The 14,024-nt window shown below is 40.0% G+C and overlaps 1 protein-coding gene across 3 annotated transcripts in view; it reads right to left on the bottom strand.

Moving 5' to 3' along the window:
* MPDZ (multiple PDZ domain crumbs cell polarity complex component) overlaps positions 1-13,715 on the bottom strand; it is a 779,300-nt gene extending 765,585 nt beyond the window's left edge. For 2 of the 3 annotated variants that reach the window (XM_079926367.1, XM_079926366.1), the window contains exons 1-2: positions 13,451-13,715; positions 11,421-11,519 (exon numbers count right to left, since the gene is read on the bottom strand). The gene's annotated coding sequence lies outside the window, so the exon portion shown is untranslated. The remainder of the gene's footprint in view (positions 1-11,420; positions 11,520-13,450) is intronic. The other variant, XM_079926365.1, reaches the window with a different exon arrangement.
* Between the last annotated feature and the right edge of the window lie 309 nt (positions 13,716-14,024).

Raw genomic sequence — 14,024 nt, 5'->3', positions numbered from 1 at the left:
TCTCCCACTGAGTTGCTTGGTAAAGCAGAAACCCTCCTACTGCCCAACATGCGCCAAAAGTTCAGTCTTGAGAAATAGTATTCAGAAAGAATTTCCTGACAGATATGTGATCCCTCATTTTATCTCTGGATATGTCAGGGCACAGGAGAGTTGAATAATGTTGAGCCCCTCTAGAATTATTTTTCCTAATTTTATGACCTCAGTCTGATTGGCTAACTCTGTCTACAGGGCCACCAAGCGTGACATGGTACAACTCTGGGGGGCACCTGCCAGAGACAATGACATGAGCAGTGTCTTCTGGAGTTGTTCAACAGGTGGCCCTGTCTATCAAAGAGCTCCATGAATGTCACCAAAAATTTACTAGAAAGATGTTATAAGCCTGTTGCTTACTCCTTGAACTCTGTAGCTATGCTAAATGAATTAAAACAAAAAACAAACAAAAACCCCTGAGGCTTCAATGCCTGTAACAACATGCTTTCCCTGATTAATTGGCATACTTCCAATTCACAATGAAACCTTTCTATGATATTTTTGTAGAGTTCTCCAGAAGTTCAGAGTAAGATCTAGGCCCACCCTTAATAATTTAAAGACTTTATGGCATGCATTTATATTACTGTTGTATATTATATATTACTGTTATTCTTTGCCATTAATTTTTTATCCTAATAACTTTGTCTCCATCTTTTAAAAAAAGTTACAGGATTACATAGTCTTAGCCTGCTCAAATCCTTTAGGAATAAGACAAAAATAAAATAATTCATATATATATATATATATATATATATGGTGCTCAATTTTTTTTAACTTAAAAGCAATGTATGCTAAGAGTGCAGATCCAAAAATTCTCATCACAAGAAAACAACTTGTAACTATGTGTGGTGATGGATGTTAGCTAGACTTACTGCCATGATCATTTTCACAATATATATGTGTGTCAAATCATTATGTTGTACACCTGAAACTAATATGCTATATATCAATTATGCCTCAATACCAAGTAGAGTTTTAAAAAACTGAAGCAGTATATATTGTTTTTATCTTATCACAGAAGCAATATATGATCATCATGGGGGTATTAGATAATGCAGATGATCTTAAGAACATGAGAAGAGAAAACAGATGATCAAAGATTATCAGAAAGAAAATAAAAAGTACCAAGAGCCCCAAACTCAGGTAAATACTATTTTGTAGCCCATTTTTTAAAGGTATCAATGTAGGGAACACATTTTCCATATTCTTTGCATGTGTACACCTGTTGATTATTTCTGATATGTCTATTTTATTCCATTGCATGTATACATCAAAATGTAATTAACAGCCCACTAATTTGGGACCTTTAGAACATTTCATAACTTTCACTGTTATACACAGTATTATGATGAAGATCCTTGTAGACCAATCTTTAAAAATAGTAAGGAAACAACTGAGGCTGTCTTTAAAGTATTAATTTTTAAAGTATTCAGAGTTCTGATGTAACCAAGGTCAACTCAACCAACATAGCATGGCTCTCTCCTACATCCTTAATCTCTAATTGTACTCGACCAGGGCTTTCCAGACTTCCTTATACTTGAAGACAGAAGATACTGGCAGTCTCAATGCTTCTATGTTAATTTTTTAATCATAGAGTTTCCTACATATTTAAAACTATAAAATCAGGAAGGACTCCACATGACATAACTAACAATAGGTTCCAGCCATAGTCTGTGAAAAGTGGTGTCTATCTCTTCAGTTTCAAGAGTAAATAAATGCTTTGTTGACTTCGGTGAGGCTTGAAAGCCTGTCCAGGACGGTGATGAGTTCTCCTACAGAGTCTACTAGTCCTTGTAGCCTTCTTTTCTTTTGTTTTAAAGAAAATGTGTCATTAATAAAACACTTTTAATTGCCTCCTAGCTTTGCTTCTGTTGAGATTACCTGGGGTTCGGAGCCCCCAGATTCTCCTGCGAGCTGAGTGCTAGTCTTCCAAAATGCTCACCTAGAGATGCTATCCCTTTCTCAACCTAAGAACTAAAATCAACGTCAAAAGTTCAAAGCAAACGTCTGATTTTGAAGAGGCTTTGGTACTGTTAAATTCCAACAGAAGGAGGTTGGTGCTAAGCCCTTGGGGGAATGTTCCAGGAGTGATTGCTGTCACGGTGAGTAACGGTTTTGTTGGTGCTGGCTCGTGGGGCAGTTACTGGGATTTAATCTTTTTCATGGGTAAGGATAACGACTCAAGTTCACATCTGTTGTACTATAGTTCAGGCAGAAATTAACCGGTTTTCTACCAGGAAAAAAATATTGGCCAGCCCCTCTTTTCCCTCTTTTTCACCTACCCTGCACCCACTGAAGCCTGGTTGGTGGGGAGCACCCTCCCACCATGAAAGGGGAGCTTCCTCTGAGGGGTCTGCCTTGTATATTGTCTCCATCTGCCGCTGAGAAACCTCTTCTTGAAGTCAAGTGATAAAGTTGCACTTCTGTTTCCAATGGCACTCGTCCAGCTGGGAGTGAGACTGGCAGCTCTGTGAGAGCGCTTGCCTCTCCACTGGGTCGCCAAGTACAGTAGGGCAGCTGGAAAGCGTTTTCTCACTGTGGCGCCCCCAGACTGCGGTTAGGCTCACATTCCTGTGAATGTGACTAAAAAATGTTTGCGTTTTAGCCACAATCACGAACAAATTATGCTCAGCTCTTCAACGCACAGACCAAGAGAGAGCCTGACCCCATTATCAAAATTCCAACCCAGATGGCGAGGAGTCCCTGCCTAATGAGAGCCTCTCATTCGTTTCAAACAAACTTCTTGTCAGTCATGCCACATCGCATAAGGGGGCTCCTTGCAAAGGCATCAGAGTCGGAGGATTGATTCTCTGAGGCCTTCTAGAGCAAAGCAATGCCTTTCTCCTAAAATTACTCAGTTTTCCGGACGCTAAAGAACATTTTCCTCCTTTTCTCCTCTTCTTCCTCATCCTTCCCCTCCCAAGAAGAAAAGATTCTCCTCTCAGCGAGAAGACTGTATCAGACTTCAATCTCAAAACGGAACAGCCAGAAAGTCTGAGCTACATCTGTGGCACTCTATGGGGGTGGGGGGAGGGGGGAACGAACTCGGAGGGGAAGGAGAATATGAAAAAGCTTTATCAAAATGGGCGGTGCGGGCTTCCCTGGTGGCACAGTGGTTGAGAGTCCGCCTGCCGATTCGTGCCCCGGTCCGGGAAGATCCCACATGCCGCGGAGCGGCTGGGCCCGTGAGCCATGGCCGCTGAGCCTGCGCGTCCGGAGCCTGTGCTCCGCAACGGGAGAGGCCACAACAGTGAGAGGCCCGCGTACAGCAAAAAAAAAAAAAAAAAAAAAAAAAAAAACAGGGGGCGGTGCTTCGGAGTACAAAACAAAATTACCAGAAACTGTAATCCCAGGATCCTGTCCTCACTTTGGTTGTGATAAAGATTCAGAAGGAGAACCACGCCACTGTCTGGAACTTGACAAAACTACAGAGAGCGTCCCTTGTATTTTCATCTTTCTAGAAGAGATGTGGAACTCTGCGCTCGGCCCCAAAGGTCTTGGCCACATAGACCTGTCTGGACTCTGTGTTTGCTCCTCCCAGACTTGGTTACTTCTTTCCACTCGAGGCCTGTCCCCTCCCTCTTTGCTTTGTCTCCCCCTCTGTACACGAAGCACACTTCTCTGGCTACGAAGGGTCACCCCCGCTGTTCTCTCAGGCCTCCCTTGCAGGCCAGGCGGCCATGCTCGGTGGTGGTGGATTCCCTCCCTGGGAAAGGCAGCCACAGCTGTGCATCCCATGAACGGACCAGGCTGCTCACTGTGCACGAAGCGGAGGAAAGCCAGTGTTAACTCTCCATCCTCATTGCCCATATGGGAGATGTGCAAAGAAGGGAGAGAGTAACGTGGAGAGAGGGGCAGGTCCCGAGCAGAAGGCCGAGACCACAAGGCCCAGAGAAGAGGAGGTGCCCGATCAGCAAGTTCTGCAAATTGTTGCTCCTCTTACAGCTGCTGGGGATTCAAAGAGATTTTAGAGTCAAACAAAAAGTCCGATGCTGGGAAGACTGAACTCCATTTTCTGTGCGAGCCCTGAGCAAAGAGAAAGATAAACAGAACCTTTCACTGACAGGCATATTTCAGAGTTCAAGTGTGACATGATGGGTCCAAAATAGATTCCACATGATTGGAGCAGGTCCAGGATCCCAGTTGCTGAATAGCAATCAGTGTTGGAAGCTAAGAGCCAGCCTCCACTCTCATCACATAAAACATGGAAGAAATAGCAAATCCTACACAGCTGTTAGTGAATAAGGACAATCCGTACGTGGAGCTTTTTCTTAAATTACTCAGCTTAGTTGAAATTGAGGGTCTCTTTGACTTTCTATGTCTTTAATGAACACCCAGAACCTTACAACAACTTTCTTTTCATGAATTTTCCTTTCAAAGAAGGAGAGTTATGTTCTTTGCAATACTCAGTTCGTGCAGAACTAACGACCCGAGGGCTTCATGCTGGTTTATTTTCATGGAAAGCGTCTAATAACTTGAAACCACTTAGGGTCACAAGCATCTCAGAAGATGCAGCCAAAAAGTCCAGGAGCTGACAACTTCATCATCAGCGATGTTGATAGGTCAGGGCTCAGGCGGTGGGAGTGGCTTCTCCTTCAGGACCAGGGTTGGCTATTCTATTGAGGTGTAAGTGACCCTTTCTCACCATCAGCATAAAGACAGGAGGAAAGAAGAGAAATTGAAGAAGGGAGAGAAGCATGGAGTGAAGAAAAGAAGGGGCCACAGGAGAAAGAACAGGGGGCTTTCAGGGAGCTGGAGTCCATGGGAGCCACACATTTCCTCTTCCATTTATAGAATATTCTCCTTTAAATCAGTCACCAGAAAGCCTTCATGATCAGGTCTTCCCCATTTGGCTCACGTTTCACACACTTCAGAAAGCTTTAAAACGTTTATCATTTGAGAGGGTCAGCTATGGGTCACTCTCCAGCCCAAAATGTACTCTAAGGGGCTCCTGTTCTAGATGCGTCTTTGTGAGAGACCATCAGTGCAGGAGTGTTCCCTTCTGCCGTTTTCTGGGAGCCAAACTATTATGAAAGTAAGCAAAGTGGGAAAACATGGAGAGCCTAACACTTAGGGAGCGACGGCTGGGGCAGCGTGTGTTACAACTGCACTCAAACTGCCAGGAAGTCTGCGTCCTGCCTCAGACCAAAATGACAGATGAGACAAGTAGATTTTTGCCTCTGGGTTGATAGTTTCTTCATTGTTTAGGCGTCCCCATATGTATTTGAAATTCTTTGGCACACCACGGACTGTCTGTGTTTCCAGATATTTCTCGTTGGTTATATTAACAGGAATTGCTTTTCAGTAATTAAGGAATAGATCAAACCACAGATCAGCAGTTCAGAATTCCTACAGTTATCAGTCCAAAGAGGTGGAAAATACATGGGAAAAAATGACACACTTCTTTCTCTCCTCATTTTACGGTATCACTAATGCAAATCTTCACAACACACAGAAATGGTACTTCCAAAAATATTCTGGTCACTTTGGAGCTTTGCTTTCTTTTCTCTATATTTTGCAGTGTACGCAGACACTAATGGTCTATTTGCTTAAATGCAGGCCTGTGATGGCCTGCTGGAGTTTAATTACTAAAGTTACAAACAAAGCTTTAGTGTATCGCATAGCATTAATTCATGGTTTTCACAAAGAGCATGAAGTTACATAATCAAAAAGCTTAGAGCTTAAAGTGATCTTTAAGGATCATGCCTTCATAGAAATAGGTATTATTTATATTTGATAAAACACCTGAACTTCAAGAAGGGAAACAGTCATGCCCAATTTCACCAGTTGTTAAAAGTATTCTACGGATTAGAACTCTTCTGCTCCTAATATAATTCTTTGTGTAGAATGATAATCCAATCAGCCTTAAATCTACAGAGATAAAAAACAGACTAGTGGTTTCCAGGGACCAGGGGAAAGGGAATGGGGAGTGACTGATTAAATGGTACATGGTTTCCTTTTGGGGTGATGGCGTTCTGGAATGAGGTAGTGGTGATAGCTATATAATATCATAAATGTACTAAATGCCACTGAATTCTAAACTTTAAAATAGTTAAAATGGTGAATTTTTAAAAAGTAATTAATTAGTTTATTTATTTTTGTCTGTGTTGGGTCTTCGTTGCTTTCTCTAGTTGAAGCGAGCAGGGGCTACTCTTCGTTGCGGTGCGCAGGCTTCTCATTGCGGTGGCTTGTTGTGGAGCACAGGCTCTAGGTGCATGGGCTTCAGTAGTTGTAGCACGTGGGCTCATTAGTTGTGGCTCGTGGGCTCTAGAGCGCAGGGTCGGTAGTTGTGACGCATGGGCTTAGTTGCTCCGCAGCATGTGGGATCTTCCTGGACCAGGGCTCGAACCCGTGTTCCCTGCATTGGCAGGCGGATTCTTAACCACTTGCCATAGGGGAAGTCCAAAAATGGTGAATTTTATGTTGTGTGAATTTTACCCCCCACCAAAAAAATTAATAATAACATATTGTCTTTTACGACAAGAAATCAAGAGTAAGGTTTTGCTAGTAACTGTTCACCTTTCTATCTCCTCTACGTCCTGTAAAGCTCTTTGAGGTCAGGAAATGTGCCTTACAACTGTTTAGTCCTCCAGTACCCAGCACATGCCTAATAATTATATTGAAATCTCCTCCCTCCCATAAAAAATTCCAACCAGCCTTTGCATCATCTCAAATAGCAAAAGCTTTTTTATCGATTGACTTTCTAACCTTACCTTGATTTTTTATCTAACCTGCTTACTCCACTGTTGAGCCAGGTAAGATTATTTGAATCCTAAATGGAGCCAGTTAACCTCCCAGAGGCCAAAGATGTGCCCTGGTGGTTCCTAGCACAGTGCTGTACTCAGAGTAGATCCTCATTAAATATTTGTCCACAGGGTGAGGAATGAATCTCCTGGAATTTCCCAGGAGTTGGGAAGGGATATTCCCGCACAGGAACAGAAATTTCAACCTGTCCATACTGCTAGTAACACATCATTTTCACTACTATTTGAAGACACTAGCACTTTTAATTCATCAAGTCCAGGTTCAAAGGCAGCCCCCAGACATCACAACAACCCCAGGAAGCTTAACACTTACTCCTCAACCAGAGAAATAGGGTGGCCAAAGCTTAGCCCTATATAGTAATACCCTCTCAGAAAGAAGGACAAGAAATGAATCTGTTGTTTTAATATACACCTACCTCTTGCTATCGGCCTTAATCTTCTCGTGAAAACTGTCTCTAAATGGAAAACTACTAATTGAAAACACTAATTTCAGTGGAAAAAGATATGATAAATTTCATTCCAATTTCTCAGAAGAATATATTCTTGAAGAATGAGAGGAAGTTTATGTAAGTAATAACAATTTAGAAGTTGTATACAAAATATAATGAAGTATATTATATTAATTTTTCTTTCTCCCACTTTTTTCAACTTTTTGAACTTTTAGAGGTTATGATTATGTTTAATTCAACTGCTTAAAAATAAAAGAAATGTTATAGCAAAGATCGCTTTTAGGGCAAAGTGAAATCTAAATATAAGAGCTTCAAAACACATGCAAACAATGCACACTCATAACAGTCTTAGAGGATACTACCTCTTCATCCCTATATATGCAGTGGTGTACTGATAAATGTTTAAAAAGTGGCTCTACAGAAACAAATATATACATACATAAATTTACTACAAATTTTACTGATATAAAGACTGTGTAGCAAATAATTTACACATAAAAATTATAGACCACTCTTTATTGTAATTTCCACAGAGCTAATTGATTCTCAAAGAATGTTTTCACTGAATTTTGCCTAACTCCTGAATATGTACCTAACCTATGGTTGCAATTGACAAATAAGTGTAGAACCAACATGAATGTTGGCTGATATTTCTATTGTGTTTATATTAACAAGTGAGACAAAAGTGAAACAATGAAGAAACATATGAAAACTTTCCATGATTGTCAATTACAAACTCCCTTACTAAACTGAATAAGAGATTTTGAATACCAGAGGAAGATTTCCTCAATTATTCTGTGCTTTCCAGCTATAACAGTAATTATGTAGAGTATAATGTTTCACTTTATGGCTATAATAGGTATAAAAAAACTTAAGAGCATAGGTGATTTTAAAATGTATTAAAATAATTAGGAAGTGATAACTTTTGGTATTTAGGAAGTGATAAGTTTTGGTATTTATTACCTTTGCCATAGGTAATTTTAAAATGTAATAAAATAATTAGGAAGTGATAACTTTTGGTATTTATTACCTTGTTTTTGGTATGATTGGTTAAATTGTAAGTTAATACAATTTAACTTATGATAATGACTATATTTAACAACTAGGTAGCAAAACTAAAAATTAAACAAAGCAGTGCTTGAGAGCTGTTCTGAGCTGATGGTCACATCAGCGTGTGTATGGAAAGCAAAATGTTTTAGATTCATCTGAGCATGGCACACAATCTACATTTTCCTTAGGATAGTCTTTGACTAGAAACTGTCAGGATCTAGTCATTGGCTTTTCTCTTCATATAAACATAATGTTATCGCAATGTTATAGCACATTTATTATGTTTTTGGTTGGGGGAAAAGCCATTAAAGCAATAACAATGTGTTGTTTGCAAAACAGTATAACTTTTCAAAAGCCGATGGTCATTAACAGTCACTTTTTGAGGTAACTCGGCATGATGAATCAGCAACAATTAAACCCACGTTGATATCAGATGATGCCATAAAATTAAACAAAGAGGAGTTTTCATCTTTTTAATTCATTTTCTTACTTCCTGAACCATCTCTGCCTCTTAGGAACCAATTGTGAATGGGGTAAAAGTGGGGAGATGGTCATATCACAGGATCTTATACAAAGCAGTCCCAAATGTCCACCAAACCCCTGAGAGTATTACTACTGCATTTTCATGTGGTCTACCTAGCTGAACAGTTGCAATTCAAGCTTTCTGGCTCTTAAGGTTTCTCCTTACCCTGAACTTATAACTGTTACCTTCATGTCTGAGGCCACATAGTAAAAAGCTGTGTGAACAGGGCACTGGAAATGTTGGCCATCAAACTGACAGTGGGAACAAGTCCTTTAACAAAAGGATGAGAACCACGTTCATCTGCATGGTCTTACTTTTCTCAAGAATGATAGTATGATTAAATTCAAAGGAAAATAAGCATAGACAGTAAAACTCTTTTAGGGGATTCCACTGTTTCTCTCAGTGACGCTTTTTATAGTTTTTTTGTTTTTGTTTTGTTTCGTTTTGATTTTCAGTTGGAATAAAGCAATGAAAAAGAAAAACACACATCTTCCCTCTCAATGCATATTATACCAAATTGGTTTTATATTATATAAAACTATTATAAATATAAGAAGAAATTGACAATAATGAAAATAAAAATAAACAAATGGAACCTAATTAAACTTAAAGCTTTTACAAAGCAAAGGAAACCATAAACAAAATGAAAAGACAACCTGCAGAATGGGAGAAAATATTTGCAAATGAAGCAACTGACAAGGATTAAACTCCAAAACATACAAACAGCTCATACAGCTCTATATCAAAAAAACAAACAACCCAATCAAAAAATAGGCAGAAGATCTAAATAGACATTTCTCTAAAGACATACAGATGGCCAAAACGCACATGAAAAGATGCTCAATGTCATTAATTATTAGAAAAACGCAAATCAAAACCACAATGAGGTATCACCTCACACCAGTTAGAATGGTCATCATCAAAAAGTCTACAAACAATAAATGCTGGAGAGGGTGAGGAGAAAAGGGAACCCTCTTTCACTGTTGGTGGGAATGTAAATTGCTACAACTATTATGGAAAACAATATGGAGGTCCCTTAAAAAACTAAATATAGAACTACCATATGATACAACAATCTCACTCCTGAGCATATATCCACAGAAAACCATAATTTGAAAAGATACATGCACCCCAATGTTCATTGCAGCACTATTTACCATAGCCAAGACATGGAAGCAATCTAAATGTCCATTGACAGCAATCTAAATGTCCATTCCACACAATGGAATATTACTCAGCCATAAAAAATAATGAAATAATGCCATTTGCAGCAACACAAATGGACCTAGAGATTGTCATACTGAGTGACGTAAGTCAGACAAAGAAGGACAAATATCGTATATCACTTATACGTGGAATGTAAAAAAATGGCACAAATGGACTTACTTACAAAAAAGAAACAGTCACAGATGTAGAAAACAAACTTATAGTTACCAGGGGGGAAAGGGGAGGGGAGGGATGAATTGGGAGACTGGGATTGACATATATACACTACTATATATAAAATAGATAACTAATAAGGACCTACTGTATAGCACAGGGAACTCTACTCAATACTCTGTAATGACTTATATGGGAAAAGAATATATATATTTATCTGTATAACTGATTCACTTTGCTGTACACCTGAAAATAACACAACACTGTAAATCAACTATACTCCAAAAAAAAATTTTTTTTAAGCAGAAGAAATTGACAATAAATTGTTGTGAAGTATTTTATGGCAATTTTTAAGTCTTTTGATCGATCAAATAAAAGCAAACAATGCAGCTGGAGAGAAGTTGGATAATATAATTAACAAGATTTAAGTATATGAAATATAGCATATTACAAGCCTAGATCATATATTTTTAAGTATTCAATTTCAAAAATTAAAGTTATTAGGTCACAAAGAAAGCATCAATATATATCAAAGGAATAAGTATTACAACATCTTCTAAACCTAACAAATCTAAACGGTGAACACCAACATGTTAACCAACCCCAAACCCCATTATCACCCTCTTCCATCCCCCTCTCCCACTCCACCCCCCTCTTCCCATGCACAATTCCAACAACTGGGACATTATAAAAGATTACTAAATACTATTAGAGGAAAGTAAAATTAAAACTTCAGATAATAGAAAAGAATAAAACTGAAAATATTATTTATCAAAACAAACAAAATTAGCCAAACTGTGTTCAACAGTCAACTCAGAGCTATGTTTTTCAATTTTTTAAAAGCAAAATAACCAAGTTAAATTAAGATATCAATCCAGGAGGTTAAAAAATACCAAAAAAAAACCTAAGAAAAAGGAAATGTAAAAGTAGAAACAAAGTAGTAAATAGAAAAATAGTAGAATAGGTAGATCAGATTTTTTTTTTTAAGTAACAAAATACAAAGTCCATAAAATAGCAAATCTAATCAAGGAGAAAGGAGAAAAGATAAATTTACAAAGTGAGAAGGAAGAAAATAAAAGCAGACTCAGATGTTTACAACTATTGAAAATCATGATGAAATGGTCAATTATATGGGAAAGTGGATTTACTCAAACTAAGTCCAAATAAATACAGTGTGAACAGAACAAGTGCATGGAAGAAAATGAAAATATTCCGAAGAATTACCTCTAAAATATTTCCAAACCAGATGTGTCTTCCAATGAGACGTTTCACATTTTCCAGAAAGGGGTAATTTCCATACTGAAGAAACTCTACCTCAGCTCACTGAAACAGATGGGAAGTTTTAAAATTAATTTAGAAAAGCTAGTATTATCTAGAAAATAGAATCTTAGGAGAAAGAACAAAAATACAGCAGAAACAATCTCCATTATGAATGTAGAAAGGAAATCCTAAATCAATAAGATAAGCAAATTGAGAGCAATAATGAAGTAAACAAATAACTTACTGTGATTATAGACAACAACAGCAATGAAGGGATAGTTTCTTAATGAGAAATATATTAATGGAAATGTCAAATAAATAGATAAGAGGAAAACTAATGATCTCAAAAGATAAGCAATAGGCAACTGATAAAACTCAACATCAATTTTGGATTAACAATGGTAATAACAATTTTTAAAAATTCCTAGTATAAAAATACGACACTAGTCTAACATGGTTTGGATTACCCATCTCAAACAAAAGTGGGTCTTGTTATTGCTTAAGCTAATACTGCTGTTGGTCTCAAAGTTTGGTTCCCGTAACAGTAGCATCACCATCACCTGGGAACTTGTTAGAAATGCAGCTTCTCAGACCCCACAACAATTTCACTGAAGCAGAAACTCTGGGGGGTGGTGCTTTTCAATCTGTGTTTTGAAAAGCTTTTCAAGACAGTGGTGTGCTGTAACTGGTACATACTGGCTCCTGAGAGAAGTCAATTGTTCACATTTTAGGAATTTTGTGAGGCAGTTATTAAATACAGCCATTACTAAAAATTAAATATGTAAAATTACAATTATAGTATATTAAAATCAAAGATAATAAATACTCAAAATGTATTACTTCCTAAATATTTTGCTACATGTTAATATTATCTATGTTTCCAAGGCTTTTGCAGCTAGTGTATCAGCATGGTGAAAATAGTACTATATAATGGTGTGCTATATATATATATATACACAGCATATCTGTTCCCAACTCCAACTTTGGTAGCTTGAAATTGATTATGATGAGAGTATTTACAGTATTTGCCCCTGAGATTGGTAAATGCCAAAATTTGGGATTTGATTTGTTGTTTTGATGACTGTCTAGCTCAGGGGTTAGCAACCTTTTTCTGAAAAGGACCAAAGAGTAACTATGTTAGGCTCTGTGGGCCATATGGCTTCTATTGTACCTGCCACTGTAGGGTGAAACCCACCACAGACAGTAACAAACATATTTGGTATACGTGGGTGTGGCTCTGCTCCAATAAAACTTTATTTTAAAAAGACACTGGGTCAGATTTTGACTATTTGCCATAGTTTGCTGACTCCTGACTTAGACTTTAAAAAATAATGGATGAAAAGAAAGATGGAGAAAATAATAATGCAAATTAACATTAAAGGTATATTGTGGAGGCTTCCGGGAAGATGGCAGAAGAGTAAGACGCGAAGATCATCTTCCTCCCCACAGATACACCAGAAATACATCTACACGTGGAACAACTCCTACAGAACTCCTACTGAATGCTGGCAGAACACCTCAGACCTCCCAAAAGGCAAGAAACCCCCCACGTACCTGGGTAGGGCAAAAGAAAAAAAGAAAAAACAGAGACAAAAGAATAGGGACGGGACCTGCACCAGTGGGAGGGAGCTGCGAAGGAGGAAAAGTTTCCACACACTAGGAAGCCCCTTCGCGGGCGGAGACTGCGGGTGGCGGAGGGAGGGAGCTTCGGGGCCGCGGAGGAAAGCACAGCAACAGGGGTGCGGAGGGCAAAGCGGGGAGATTTCCCCGCACAGAGGCTTGGTGCCGACCGGCACTCACCAGCCCGAGAGGCTTGTCTACTCACCCGCCGGGGCGGGCGGGGCTGCGAGCTCAGGCTCGGGCTTTGGTCAGACCTCAGGGAGAGGACTGGGGTTGGCGGCGTGAACACAGCCTGAAGGGGTTAGTGCACCACGGAGGGCCGGGAGTCCGGGAAAGGTCTGGACCTGCCGAAGAGGCAAGAGACTTTTTCTTACCTCTTTGTTTCCCGGTGCGCGAGGAGAGGGGATTAAGAGCGCTGCGTAAAGGAGCTCCAGAGACGGCCGCGAGCCGCGGCTAAAAGCGCGGACCCCAGAGACAGGCAGGAGACGCTAAGGCTGCTGCTGCCGCCGCCAAGAAGCCTGTGTGCGAGCTCAGGTCGCTATCCACACCTCCCCTCCCGGGAGCCTGTGCAGCCCGCCACTGCCAGGTTCCCGGGATCCAGGGACAACTCCCGCGAGACAACGCACGGCGCGCCTCAGCCTGGTGCAACGTCACGCCGGCCTCTGCCACCGCAGGCCCGCCCCGCACTCCGTGCCCCTCCCTCCCCCGCGGCCTGAGTGAGCCGCAGTCCCCGAAGGAGCGGCTCCTTTAACCCCGTCCTATCTGAGCGGAAAAACAGACGCCCTCTGCCGACCTACACGCAGAGGCGGGGCCAAATCCAAAGCTGAGCCCCTGGGAGCTGTGAGAACAAAGAAGGGAAAGGGAAATCTCTCCCAGCAGCCTCAGGAGCAGCGGATTAAAGCTCCACAATCAACTTGATGGACCCTGCATCTCTGGAATACATGAATA

This window comes from Stenella coeruleoalba (assembly GCF_951394435.1).
Source record: "Stenella coeruleoalba genome assembly, chromosome: 7".
Lineage (NCBI taxonomy): Eukaryota > Metazoa > Chordata > Mammalia > Artiodactyla > Delphinidae > Stenella > Stenella coeruleoalba.
This window is presented reverse-complemented; position numbering and strand designations above follow the sequence as displayed.